Source organism: Carcharodon carcharias, chromosome 5 (genome assembly GCF_017639515.1).
Source record: "Carcharodon carcharias isolate sCarCar2 chromosome 5, sCarCar2.pri, whole genome shotgun sequence".
In the NCBI taxonomy this organism is placed as follows: domain Eukaryota; kingdom Metazoa; phylum Chordata; class Chondrichthyes; order Lamniformes; family Lamnidae; genus Carcharodon; species Carcharodon carcharias.
In genome coordinates this window covers 131,050,312-131,065,028 of record NC_054471.1, presented here as the reverse complement: position 1 = coordinate 131,065,028, position 14,717 = coordinate 131,050,312, and the positions used below count along the sequence as shown (strand labels likewise).

The following is a 14,717-nucleotide window of genomic DNA, read 5'->3' as shown; positions in this document are numbered from 1 at the left end:
TGGAGCAAAATAGTTTTTTAATGACAACTTCAATAATAACTGAAATGCAAAACTAAATCTAGGTGAAGCCTGAAAACAGAAAATAAAATAAATGGGGCAAGATTAAAGTCCAGGCCTAGTTCAATCCTTAACTGTCTTTCTAAGGCCACCAGAGCCTGAGAAACAGTGCTACAGGCTGGAACAGATGAGTTTTTTAAAAAAGATGCATGGTTCTTACATGATCAATGATGGCTCCTGTACAGTTAACAGTAATGACTTTTTTCATTGTTCGTAGGGCTTTGCTGTGTACAAAATAGTTTATACACAAATTCACATAATAACAGTAATTGAACTTCAAGTTATTTCATTGGATGTAACTTGAAAAGGCACTGTATAAATACAACCTCTCTCCTGATCCAAAAGGTCAACTTCCACTGATTTATTACCTACTTCAAAAGTAACTAATTGTGTTCATTTTTATTTATTTCACGCAAGTGTAAGGCTTTCATTTACTACCCACTCCTAATTGTCCTTGACACTATTGAATGGCTTGTTCAGCCATGTCAGAGGGCAGTTAAAAATGAACCACGTGGCTGAGAGACTGTAGGACAGGCTGGTAAAATTTCCTCCCTTAAAAGGTGGTCAGTGAACTAACTGGGTTTTTATGACCAGTAACTAAACATTCCTGGCTACAAAGTATTCAAGGCAGATAGGCAGGGAGGTGGAAGTATTGATCAAGTTTCATGATCATCGTAGTTGATACTTGTTTTTTTATTAAAAAGTTATTAATTAACTGAATTTCAATTCATATTTACAGATTTACAGTCCAGGCCTTTGGATTACTAGTGCAGTAACATAACCACTATGCTATTGTATCCATGCAAGATACTTTGATGCAAAATGCTTTGAGAACTCTTGATATGAAAGGCAATATCTTAATGCAAGTCCCTATAATTACTTTACAATTAGGGATGTGCATACACATTCTCAAATCGTTGCAAAGAATGCTCAAAAACACCATACATACCTGGCCTATTTAGGGAAATGTTGAAAAGTTTATTTAAACTTTCAAAGCAGCCTTGTTTATAATAGGGCATAAATAATATGTCAATTTAAAAATATCTAACTTTTAAGATTTTCTGACTAATTGATCTAATCAAAATCTCTTTTAGTTAGAAAATCCTTTTTTTTAAAAAAAAAGTGTATATTTTACATTTTGTAGTTTACCTAATATTTTGGCTACATAACATGCAATTGATTTATCTGTAACTTGTACATGTACATGGGCATGCAGCGGGTAAGTGCAACAGTACTGAGAGGACTTAAAAGTGGAAAAAAAAGGGTTCAAATTATTTGAAGGGAAGACCAAGTCTTTGTGACCAAGAGCATTATATAGAAAGTATCTAAAATCATACAACCCAAGCTAGGAGGAAAAGTCACCAAAATTTTAAAAATATATAAACATTATGGATGACAAATACAGCAAATAACCACAGCATTGGCAACATTAGCAATGAAAAGAATGGTCAACAGGACTAGTAGCTGAGGAATGACATTAGAATACAGTAAAATCCAATAGTGCAACTTAAAAAAGTAAATAAGTACTTCATATACCTTATTATATTACATAGAGTTTACATGAAGGAGTTCTGTTCAAAAGCTTGGTTTCCTTCAGGGTTGAGCACGTGGCAGAAAGCAAACTTTAACCCTAGAACATGTTTCCTGGTCAATCAGATCAATCACATGGTCAATATTTTGATTCCGTAGAACACTGTTAATTAATTTAAGGGTCACTGAACAATCAGCTTTCCTCCCAAAATAAAATGAAAGCAAATATTTAGGAGTGAAAGAGTAACAATGGCCTCACATTGCTGGTTGCTGCACAAGTAAATTAAAAACCTGTTACTAAAAGGGTAGACAAGTTTTTTCAAATTTAAATTCATGCAATGTATTGAAATTTGCACCACACTTCTGTTACAAAACTATAATATTTTTCATAATATTAATTGAATTGGAGTCAGCTAGACTGCGCGCTTGAAATTATCTAAAGGAGTTAGGTGTAGAAGGGTACTTGAAATGTTAATGAGTAAATGAGGATGAGGCTTTAGCATATAAGGTGTGAAGGAGTTGTTTGGATTTCAAACGGGTGGTAGGATGTTTACAATTGGCAAGATAAGCAAGACCAAGCAGTGTGTTTATTTTTCCCAAAAGGAATGAGGTTATATTGGCAACATGAAAGATTTTTGTATTAGGGAAAAGTAAATTTGGCAATTTACAGATTAAAGAGAGAGAAATGTATATAAAGAAGAATGAAAGGAGATGTTGGCGAGCCATGTAAGATCTAACAGGAGTGTGTGAAACAGCCTTGAAGAAATCTCCAACCATATTTGCAAAAGTCTGCTATGTCCAGCAGCTGAAGTTGGAGACAAGCTTTTGGATTTCCACTGTCTAGCGGGCGCTGGTTTACTTATAATTTCAAATCTATTTTGGACTGTTGCCTTAAAGGGGTGTGTAGTTGGAAATTAGGTTAATTAAGAATTTTAGGATTTGTTATAGTATTATGTAACTGTAATCTTAAATATGTGTTTGAAATCTTTTCTTCTGTTAATAAATATTTTAATTTAATTGTTAAAATCTCGAAGGATCTTAGTGGACTCATTACTTCTGAATTCAATGCACACATCTTCTCGTAATACATATAATTGCAAAACTATTGTGATCGCATGACCGAGTTTCTCTTGTGGATTTGGTCTGCCTGGCACACATCACCTGCCATGTCATAACACTTCATTAAACAATATCTACTTTGGGAGCCATAAGTAGGACTTTTGCACAACACTATCCAAAGTGTAAGCTATCTAATCAAGGCTTGTTTGAATATTTATTGAGTCTCATAATTAGTCATTGGTATTCAGATATTCCAACTCATATAACAGGGAGTAAAAAAGGGAATTTTTTCAGTCTCTAGATTTAACTTAGTTCAGCAGCATTACATTTCAGCCTTGTGCCACAGCACTGGGCATTTGGCCTAGGGAGTTGAGATGATTAAAATATAAATCCTTTTATCAGGTGACACAAGCTATCTTGTAAAAGCAATACAAAGATCTGTAACATATTCCATATTGTGATACATTCCCTTGCACACACTGCCCATACTAGCCTTTTCCCAATCTCATTGATATCTATGACAAAACACAGCTTATAACATATTATATGCTCTGGCTATTCCAGGCAAAATCAGTTCAATCAGCTGTTTGCATCTCATTTTGCTGTGATTACCATGGCTACATACTGTTCAGTTACAGATTGCACTAACAGCAATAACCACAGCAACAATTATGGCTGATGCTCACTCTTCAGTTTTAACATGTTGTGCAGCAGTATCTTGATGTAGAGCCAATCTGGGACATAATGAGCATGGTGTTTAAGTTTTGGTGTCCATACTGTAAGGGAAAGGCATGTAGACTCAAATTACAAGAGTTCTTCACCTGAGATAACAGGATTGCTTTGATTCAAAAGGACAGTACAGTTGTGTGCTCTGAAATAAATAGTTACTGTTTTTTGACCTTTTCAACAAGTGGTATGTGAGCCTGCATATGTGCTGGTTTGTTTAACCTACTGGTGAGTTGGGCCGTTTTGTTGATGGGTTAATGGTTTGAGAAGCACTACTCATTTTTGTGTCCACTTCTTAAAGAGGCCAAACTGCGTGATCACCAACTTGCCCAATAGAAGCAGTGTCAACTGTACTAAATTACGGCTTTTAGTAAGTTCTTTTATTACATTTTTACTTTTTAAAATGGAAAATTGTTGATCTTAATTGTGTGAACTTGTTCCAGTAGTTTCACTTCTAAGTCAGAAACTTGTAGGATCAAACTGCACTGAAGGACTTAGCACATAATTTATGCTGACACTTCAATGCAGCACTGAGGGAGTGCTCTATATTGGGGGTGGCATCCTTTGAATGAGACATTAAACCAAAACTACATCTGCCTGTTCTGCTAGTTCAGGTGGATGTTTAAAACCCCATGGCACTATTTGAAAGTGAGCAGAGTTCTCCCAATGTCAAAGCCATGATTATTTCCTCAAGCAGCTCCAAAAGCAGATTAACTGGTCATCCATCCAATTTGCTGTTTGTGGGATTTTGTTGTGATGAAATCGGTTGCAGTACTTAGCCATAGTGATTGACCCAGAAAATGGAATTAATTAAATATAATTTGCTTTAGGAAGCCTCATGAGACATAATAAGGTGCTGTCTAAATTCAGTTAATTCTTTTGTCATAATTCAGACAGTAAAGATTGCTGTCTAAGCTCTGATGATTTAATTGAAACTCCACTAACTTAGCATATAAAGTACTGAAATTAATACTTCATGGGCTTATTTTTGGATAAAAAAGGATTATCAGTTAATGTCATATGTGAATGCATTATTGAAGGCATGAACAAGTTCTAAGGCATATATTATCAAGAAGCAGTTAAGCAGCATCTGGCCTAGAGAGGATCTGGAATTTATTCGGCAGAAACTGTGTCAACATTCAAGATTAAATTGAACTGCGATATGGGCACCCAGCTAAGTTCACAAACAACACGCATTTCCTACATGACAATTTGCAAATAAAAGTACTATTATGCATTGGTTCCACCACAGTTCCCTTCCCTGTCAAAACAAGTGTCAAACAGAGGTGTGTCACTGCAACAACACTATTCTCAATATTTTTTGCAGGAACCCGGCACCTCACCACTGACAGGTTCCCCCCAAGTGTGGTAACAACTTATCACACTGATGAAACTCTTCAACCTCAACTGGCTGAAGGTCACAACCAAAAGAACCACGGCTTCAGCAATACAACTACATTACGCTTTAGTTATACAGGGCATTGGTGAGACCACACCTTGAATACTGTGTGCAGTTTTGGTCTCCTTATTTAAGGAAGGAAGTAAATGCATCGGAGGCAGTTCAAAAGAGGTTTACTAGATTGATACCTGGAATGAGTGGGTTGTCTTATGAGGAAAGGTTGGACAGGCTGGGCTCGTTTCGACTGGAGTTTAGAAGAGAGAGGGGGTGATTTGATTGAAGTAAACAAGATCCTGAACGGCCTTGACAGGGTGGATGTTGAAAGGATGTTTCATCTTGTGTGTGAGTCCTGAACTAGGGGGCACAGTTTTAAAATTAGGGGCTGCCCTTTTAGGACAGAGATGAGAAGAAATTTTTTCTCTGAGGTTTGTGCGACTTTGAAGCTCTCTGCCTCAGGTGGTGTTGGAGGCGGGGTCTTGAATATCTTTAAGGCAGAAGTAGTTAGATTCTTGTTAGGCAAGGGAATCAAAGGTTATTGGGGTTAGATGGGAATGTGGAAATCGAAACACAAGATCATCAGCCATGATTGTATTGAATGGTGGAGCAGGCTCGAGGGGCCGAATAGTCTACTCCTGTTCCTATTTCTTATGTTCTTACAATATACAAGTTAGTGCACACTCTGAAGAACTACAACAGTATTTATGTATTTGCCAAAGACTACGAGAGTATGGGAATTGCTCTGAACTCCAGGAAGACCAAAGTCCTCTACTAACCCCCATCAAGTGTATCAAATCCAACACTTTCAATTGAGATTCACGGTGAAATGTTGGAAAGTATCCCCAACTTCCCATATCTTGGAAGATATCTATCCCAAAAGGCTGATATTGAGGGAGAGGTACCCCTCTAAATAAATGCTGGTCAAGTGACACAGCCTATGAACGAATAGATTAAAAAATAACCTGTTGCAGGTGTCTTCTTTAAATGAACATGCCATTATCTGATGTCCATTTCGACACTTTATGGATAATGGAATATACATTGTTTTTAAAACAAAGATTTCATGCAGAGGTTCACTGTGTAATTCAGTTAAAATATTCTAAAATACGACTATATTCAGCACTTACATTGCGTGAAAGTTCATACTATTTCCTGGCAGTTTTGAATTTTACATGATTCAACTGTCTGGCAGCATTCCACCAACAGATGGCACCCACTATCAACATTTTTTTGCACCCCCCCCACCCCCCCCAAAAAGATGATTTTTTTGAAATACGACGACAATAAAAAAATATTTTTGGGGCTGTCAGGCTATCTTAATCATGGTAAACCATGTGTCTAATTCACGTCATAAAAAGGAAAGGTGTGCAGAACTTAGTTCTGTAATCACAGAATCTCACAGTGCAGAAGAGGCCCTTCGGCCCATCGAGTCTGCACTGACACGTGAGAAACACCTGACCTACCTACCTAATCCCATTTACTAGCACTTGGCCCATAGCCTTGAATGTTATGATGGGCCAAGTGCTCATCCAGGTACTTTTTAAAGGATGTTAGGCAACCCGCCTCCACCATCCTCCCAAGCAGCGCATTCCAGATCGTCACCACCCTCTGGGTAAAAAGGTTTTTCCTCAGATCCCCCCTAAACCTCCTGCCCCTCACCTTGAACTTATGCCCCCTCGTGACTGACCCTTTAACTAAGGGGAACAGCTGCTCCCTATCCACCCTGTCCATGCCACTCATAATCTTCTACACATTGTTCAGGTCACCCCTCAGTCTTCACTGTTCCAACGAAAACAACCTAAGTCTATCCAACCTCTCTTCATAACTTAAATGTTTCATCCCAGGCAACGTCCTGGTGAATCTCCTCTGCACCCCCTCCAGTGCAATCACATCCTTCCTATAATGTGGTGACCAGAACTGCACACAGTACTCCAGCTGTGACCTCACCAAGGTTCTATACAACTCCAACATGACCTCCCTATTTTTGTAATCTATGCCTCGATTGGTAAAGGCCCCCTCCGCCTTCAAAGATCTATGGACACACACGCTAAGGTCCCTTTGTTCCTCAGAATTTCCTAGTGTCATACCGTTCATTGAATACTTCCTTGTCAAATTACTCCTTCCAAAGTGTATCACCTCACACTTTTCAGGGTTAAATTCCATCTGCCATTTATCTGCCCATTTGACCATCCCGTCTATATCTTCCTGTAGCCCAAGACACTCAACCTCATTATTAACCACTCGGTCAGAGCTTAATATGAATCACAAGAACTAGGTCACTCAATCCAGAACTTTTTTTTTGAAAACGGTGACTTACAATCCCATTTGGTTTGAGGTGGGAGAAGTTGTGAAGAGCTTTGCACTTGAACTATCAATTGACTCGTACTTTGATAATGGACAAACAAGACAACTTTCTAGGACCTAATCTTTTCTACCTCAGGGTATTAAAAGGTGAGGAAATTGTAGACGCTATTGTGATGATCTTCCAAAACTCTCTCCATTTAGGAATTGTCACTTGGATTGGCATATTGCCATGCTCTTCCATTATAATAAGTGTAGGAGATAAAAACTAGGAAATTATAGGCTTATTAGTCTCATGTTTGTTGTAGGGAAATTACTCGAATCTGTGATAAGGGACACAGGGATTGAGCACTTGGGCAAACAAACTGATTAGAGAAAAACAACATGGATTCGTAAAGAGTAAGTTGTATCCAATGAATATGGTTGAGCTTTAGGAGGAGGTGACTAAGTTGGCAGGTAAGAAGTGACTCTGAATTTTATTTACATGAATTTCCAAAAGGCATTCAATATGGTTCCACATAAGAGACTTTTAATAAAATTAAGAGCACATGGATTGGAGGCAAACTATTGGTTGGGAAATGGAATTGATTACTAGGTAGAAGATAGAGTAGGGATAATGGTTATATAATTCAATTGTCAGGATGTGACTAGTGGTGTCCCCAGGAATCCGTATGGTGCCTCAGCTCCTTAGAACTTACTTCTTTGGCCAAGTTTTTGGCCATTTGCCCTAATATCATCTCACAGGGGCTGAGTGTCTAATTTTGCCTTATAACACTCATGTGAAGCACCTTGGACATTTGTGTTAATGACACTATAGTTATATAAGATGTTGTTGTTATATTTATAAATGACTAAGATGAAGGAATAGAGAGCCCTGTAGCTGTAATTGCTGATTACATTAAATCAGATGACACAGTAAATATGTAGATGGGAGCAGGTAGGGATATTGAACAAACTAAGTGACTGACAAAACTGGTAGATGGGGTTCAATCTAGGAAGTTTGGACCTAAGAAAGATAAATCAGTGTATTTTCTAAATGGTGAGAAGCAAAAAAAAGGGATGAAGAGAGAGGCTGAGGCTTTGTTGTATAGAAATCATGAAAAATTAGTGGACAGGTACAAAAATTTATTTAAAAGGTTAATGGAATGTTGACCTTTAACAAAATGGGGCGGAATACAGAAGTTATGTAAGTTATATAAACTCTTTAGACTCCAAGTAGAGTATTGTGTTCAGTTCTGGGTACTGCACCTCAGGAAGGATATATTGGCCTTGAAGGGGACATAATACAGATTCACCTGAATGATATCAAGACTAAAAGGGTTAAGTTATGAGGATAGGGAGCACAGAGTAACTCTTTCGAGTACAAACACGTTTCCATCTGTTTCAGATGAAGTTACATTGTTTCATAGTTTTGCCATTGTGAGATTTGAACTCTTGATTGCACATTTCTTTTAGCCATTGTGAGATTTGAACTCTTGATCTTGGGGTTACAAACCCAGTACCATAACCACTTGGCTATTTAGGCCAAGCAAAGGTCCGAAGCGAGAATCATACCTCTAGACCAACGAGCCTTCCACATGACTGCTTTGTAACTCTTTCGAGTACAAACCCGTTTCCATCTGTTTCAGATGAAGTTACATTGTTTCATAGTTTGCCATTGTGAGATTTAAACTCTTGATCTTGGGGTTACAAACCCAGTACCATAACCACTTGGCTATTTAGGCCAAGCCTCAATAAGTTCTCTGACAGCTCGTGACAGTTTTTCATAGTTTGCCATTGTGAGATTTGAACTCTTGATCTTGGGGTTGCAAGCCCAGTACCATAACCACTTGGCTATTTAGGCCAAGCTAAAGGGAGCACAGAGTAGGCTTGCATTCATTGACCATAGAAGGTAACGGGGTGTTCTAATTTAGATGATTAAGACAATTAATGGATTTGACAGTTTCTCTCTGTCCTACTCCTACTGGTGGGGAGTCTAGAAAAAGGGGGCTATGCCATTCAGGACTGATGTCAGGAAGCACATTATCACATAAAATGTAGCTGTTGAAGCTAGGTAACTTCAACATTTCAAAACTGAAATTGGTAGATTTTTGTTAGGCTTTAAAGATTATGGAACCAAGATATGAAGATGGAGTTAAGAACAGGTTAAAAGGACTGAATGGCTCCCCCTTTTGTTTTTATCCTCTGCAACAAATGCTGCCTGACCTGCTGAGTATGTCTGACCTTAATATTTTTTTTCTCGAGATTGCAGTATTTTACTTTTTGTTGGGCACCATATAAAATGGAGTTGCAAACGTCACATGCACCAGAAAAAGTAGTGCACATGCCTGGATCTTTATGAATGTCATAACATAAGTGAATCAGAAATGGTACCACAAGTACTGACCAAATTTTTGAATCCTTTGACAAGGTCATACAAGTTGATAATGTTGAACAAGTGGAAAAGCTTTACACCGCGGCAGTTGCTTCAGGAGATTACAACACCACATTCACAGTACCTTGGATTTATGCAAAGTGGACTTCATGGTTTTCTCTTTATTCAAATGTTGGAAAAATATAAAGAGAGACAGCTTAAAAAATGTAACCCAAACAGTAAATCCCAATGAAATGAAACAAAAACATTCCAAGAAAAGTCTCTCAAAAAACTTAAACAAATTAACTATGTTCACAAGCGATTACCAGAACCTCAAACATTATGGAGGTTAAATTTGAGGGGTGGACATTTTTGGGCACCTTCCCCACATAGTGTAAACTGCCCTTGCACAAATGATGAGGTCCAAGGAGCAGTGGATATCGGGCTTCAGACCTCATTATATTAAAGAAGGCGTGGCTAAAGCAGGCTGCAGTGATTGATGGTGATGCCAAGTACTAAAACTTTTTAAAAATTTAGATAATGCTTAAGATTAATTTTCCCTGCAACTGCCACAGTGGAAACAAAGCTTACAGCAGTGACCTGAAACAGCAGTTAGGTCCCTTCTTTGCATATGCAAATAATCCATGTTTCTAGCATGGGTAAAGGACATCTCATTTGTCCTTAACCAACACTGCAGGCAGTACCCTTACAGTCTGCTATATTGGTGCCATAGGAGACTACATAAAGCTTGAAAATGAGCACTAAACACTCTAACTTTACCCCCTACAAATTTGTGAACAGTATCTCCCAAGACTTTTAAAACACTTCTTAGAATTAGAAAACAGCTGTTTTCATTCCCTGCCCATAAATCCAGTTTTAAACCGCTTCTTAACTTCAACAATGAATTCATACATCATCAACAAGTGCAAACTTGAGAACTGTGCTTTCAGGCTTCAGACCCACCCATCATTTTTGGAGCCCAAGCATCATTTTGTGAAATCATATGCATTGACCAGGTATTCTTATATTTATTTTTAAATTCTAAAATTACTAGCTCATTACATGAACAGGTACTAATGGGATGTCATTCTGATACAATGTTCATTCAATGGAAGAAACTTGAATGAGCGTAACATATTTTTGCCTTCACTGCTTATGTTTATGCAGAAAAAACTTCCTTGTATAAATATTCTTACATTGAGGTGATACCCTGTTTGTAAATTATCAAATGAGATTTCCAGGATTAGGCATAATGTTTGAAAATCACTTTTTTGTTGGAAAAGTTATCAATATATAGTAATCTTCATGTTAAAGGTATACTTTGGTCCCAACTAATGCTGCCATTTAAGAACAAAAATTCATCATGTTTAAATCCATTAATTCTGGTCAATGATGTGACTGATAATCAATTGCATACCTACACCTTGCCATATAATACAAATTTATACGTATTTATTTTATATAATTAGCCTAGTAAACCTGCTCTGAATGCTTCCAATGCAAGCATATCCTTCAATTAAGGAGATTGGTGGTACAAAACTTGAGTATTGCTGAAAATGAGACTTTTTTTGTTGAAGCTTGTATCCTTGCACTCGTCGGGACAGTTTGCGGACGTGCCAATGTAGGGGAGAACGGCACATTTATACTGTATGAGAAAACTAGTGTACAGTCTACCTCAGATCATTCTGCCTATGACGCAAATGAGTAATGTGGTATATGAATTTCAGTGCCAGTGTGATGCTAGGTATGTAGGCCATATGTCCCAAAGACTGGCAGATCATATCACAGCATGCCCTTTCTGCTGTTCATAACAGGCAAGGTGCAGACCATACCCAAACAGCTCAGCTTACAAATCTCAAAACACAGTGTCCAACATTTGATGTGATTTTGCAATTGGACAACATTTGCTAAATAATCCTCAGTGTGATAAGAATTAAGCTGACGACCAATTTCAGATTGTCAGTAGGGCTCACAGTGTGGTGCATTTGCATGTACTGGAAGCTACATATATTAATACACCAGGCCCTGTTCTTTGCAGACAGAAGGAACATGTACATGCGCTCTGCCTGTTTTAGCTAAACAAAATAAGTGACAGCCATTCGCTGGTTCATTCCTCAGGGCATCAATTGGTGCATTCTCCATGGCAACACCTCTACCAATCAGAGCCCACTTGCCAACCAATCAGTACTCTGTTCTCAGGCAGTGTGGGTTTTTGTTTTCCCTTGCATTGGCGTTCTTGCGGATTGTCCTGACGAGTGCAAGACAAAGAGCTTTGACAAAAAGGTCTCCTTTTTTCAGCAATGCTTAAGGAGACCAAAACTGTACCCAATATTTTAGGTGCAGTCTCACCAATGCTTTTTACAGTTGTAGCCAGACTTCCCTCTTTTTATGCTCCATCCCCCAAAAAGAAAACAAAAACAAAAAAGAAAGTCAATTCTAACCGCCCCATGACTCCTCATACTCCAATGCCAACCTATGCCCCTCTACGTACCCTCCCACAGCCCCTCAACCTCCATGCCAACCCATGATGCCCCATATCCCCATGACACTCCATGGCCCTTGATAGCCCCATGCCAACTCGTAACCCCCTGCTCATTAACATGGCCCTTCATAGTCCCATTGCTAACTTCATGCCATCTCATGCCAATGCATGCCCTCATCCACCACCCTTTGCCCATACGTCCTCCATGCTAACTGACCCAGTATCCGCCATAGGCTGACTTCGGGAGCTATGCTGAGATGAAGTACAATAAAGTTCTAAGTATTTATTACAGACTTCACTAGAGAAAACTCTGGTTGATAAAAGCCCATTCAATGCATTTAAATCTCTTCAAGTGCTTAATTCCTTATAAAGAATAAACATCTGTATTCATAGCCCCACATCAGAGACAACTAAATTCCTTTATAGTCACTTAGAGCTGTCAATCAAAACTGTGAACTTGCAGACCCCTTACTGTGATAATTATAGGTTGTGGAAGCAGTCAAACATTATTAATACTATAATGATAGCCCTCTGGCTTATGTCAATTAACATCTATTGAAATTGCAAACTTGGTGCCAACTCATTAAGTAACAAAGTTTAAGTATCTATTATAGACGTGAATATATTAAAAAAAAGCTCATTGATAAAAATACCATTCATTTACATTTAAATCCTTTCAAGTACTTAGCCTTCCTTGAGCTGAGATACACAGCAGGCTGTTTTTCTTTTCAAAATCTAAACAGCAGGGATTTAAATTACTTGACAGCTTGACAGTTCCACAGACCGTATCCATCTTTTATGCACATGAACCTCTGCTCTTCACAATCCCAAAAGGGTGCCGTGACCTCACTGAACAACTCCGGTTGGTTTAGACCTTTTCTTCAAATGCATAAAAGCCACAACCCCTGTTTCAGAAACCTTGATGAAGATTTCTTCTGAGTGAAGGTAGCAGCACTTTTAAATGTGCAGCTGCCTCCGTGAACTGTAGATGTATGAAATACACCCTGCCCCCAATCCTCACTCTTCCTCCCCACCACCCCCCATGCCCCCCTCCACCAACCCCTACCCCAGTGAAAATGACAAGTGCGGTATACAGGGGCTGTATTATGTGGGTTCGCAAATAGATGAAGTCTCCCACCAATGGGAGAAAGAGGGCAACTTCTTCAACTAAGCAGGCGTGGTTGGAAGTGGCCAATGAAGCCACCACAGAAGTGTGGCCCCTCCAAACTAGAAACAGTGCACCAAGGATCCAGAACCTCAGGAAGGTAGGAAAGGTGAGTAGCCTAACACTTTCAGCTGTCAAGCCCCACAATCTGGCTCTCCCAGCATTCTTCTGCACAGCACACCTCAGGTCAACACAACCTGCAGCTGCACTTATTCCTTTCTCTCTCTGCACACCTCATATCTCTATCTGAACAGCCAACATTCTCGCTCTTGCCCTTTCCTGGAAAGGAGGTCTTGTTTCGGGAGGCTGCAGAGCTCAGTAGCGACATGCCAAGACAGCCTGCGCCTCATGAGGTGTGACATGCTGGGAAAGCTGATCCTCTGATCTTGTGTTGGGGGCCTCGCCTCCTTCCAGCTGGATCTCGGTATCCATCCCATCTGCTTTGTGGAGGGGAATGTGGCTGAGAAGAGGGCAGCTAGTCTTATTGTTGGTCCAGCTTTTGTCTTGCCCTCTTCAAAGGTACAAGGTAGAGCTGCATAAGCTGTTCCCATACTATGCTGAAGGGTGGCAACAGGGAAGTGCAGCCAAAGGTGACTGAAATGCTGGATAAGTGAAGTGCCTTCTAGAAAGTTGGCACTTGTTAAGCACCGAAAGCTCTCTCCGATAGAAGGAGTGCTTTGAATAGCAGTCAATGGCCATGGTTGGAGTTCTTCGTTGTAACTGATCACAGCCTTCCCAGCTTGTCAGTTTCACTGAAGAATTTCTTTCCACTGTACACTCGCCTCGGTGACCCTGGCGACAGTTTGGGGAACTGGGCCTATAGCTGGGAAATCCAAAATGAGGGCTAAAACAGGTCTTAATTGGCTTTAAGTACTGTAATAACATATCTGGCAGACAGAAGGAGATTTGCCACTTGCCTTCAATCCCACTCCGCAGAAACCCGGAAAAGGACGGAATGATGTGGGGGTTACAACCCAATGTCAACTCGAGGGGGTTTTAATATGCTGCACACAAGCAAAACTGCCTTCTCTTGCTTGGGAAAATTACTCCCATTAAGACTGGATGAGAACCTAGAATATCAGATACCGGATTCCACCAACAGACCTTTTGGGGAGCGAGGAACAGGCCAGTGAGTGGGGAAAAATTACATCAGATCCAGCATTTAAAAATATGTCGCAGAATAGAAAGCAAATTTTCAGAGACGACCAGAACCCAAAGACAGAACATGGAGGTTCAAAATGAGCTCTATTATTTAAGGTAGTGTGGTGATCACACCCCAAATGTGCCTGCTCTAAATTGTAATTTAAAAATATATATATTGCATCGAACACTTTGAGACCAGTACTATGGGGCACCAATTCTCCTAGGAACTAATCAAAAGGAAAACACCAGCTTTGGTGCCAAGATACTTCAGAAGCTCCTTTTAAGTACTTGCACAGCATAGAGCCATTTTTGTACATGTAAAATACCTATGTCTGTGTTTCAACTCAAACAGGGTTAAAATATGGAATTCTCTGTCACAAATTGTTTCTCAAAACATCCAAAAGCTCTTGAAAGGGAATCAAATAATTGTTTGATAAAGGATTATTAATGGTATGAACAGCAATCAGGCTGGTTTTAAACACAGTGGCTCATATATGAGAAAAAA

General features: G+C 39.3%; 1 protein-coding gene across 1 annotated transcript in view; it reads right to left on the bottom strand.

Moving 5' to 3' along the window:
* man1a1 (mannosidase, alpha, class 1A, member 1) overlaps nt 1–14,717 on the bottom strand; it is a 517,794-nt gene that overhangs the window by 51,062 nt on the left and 452,015 nt on the right. The window lies entirely within an intron of this gene.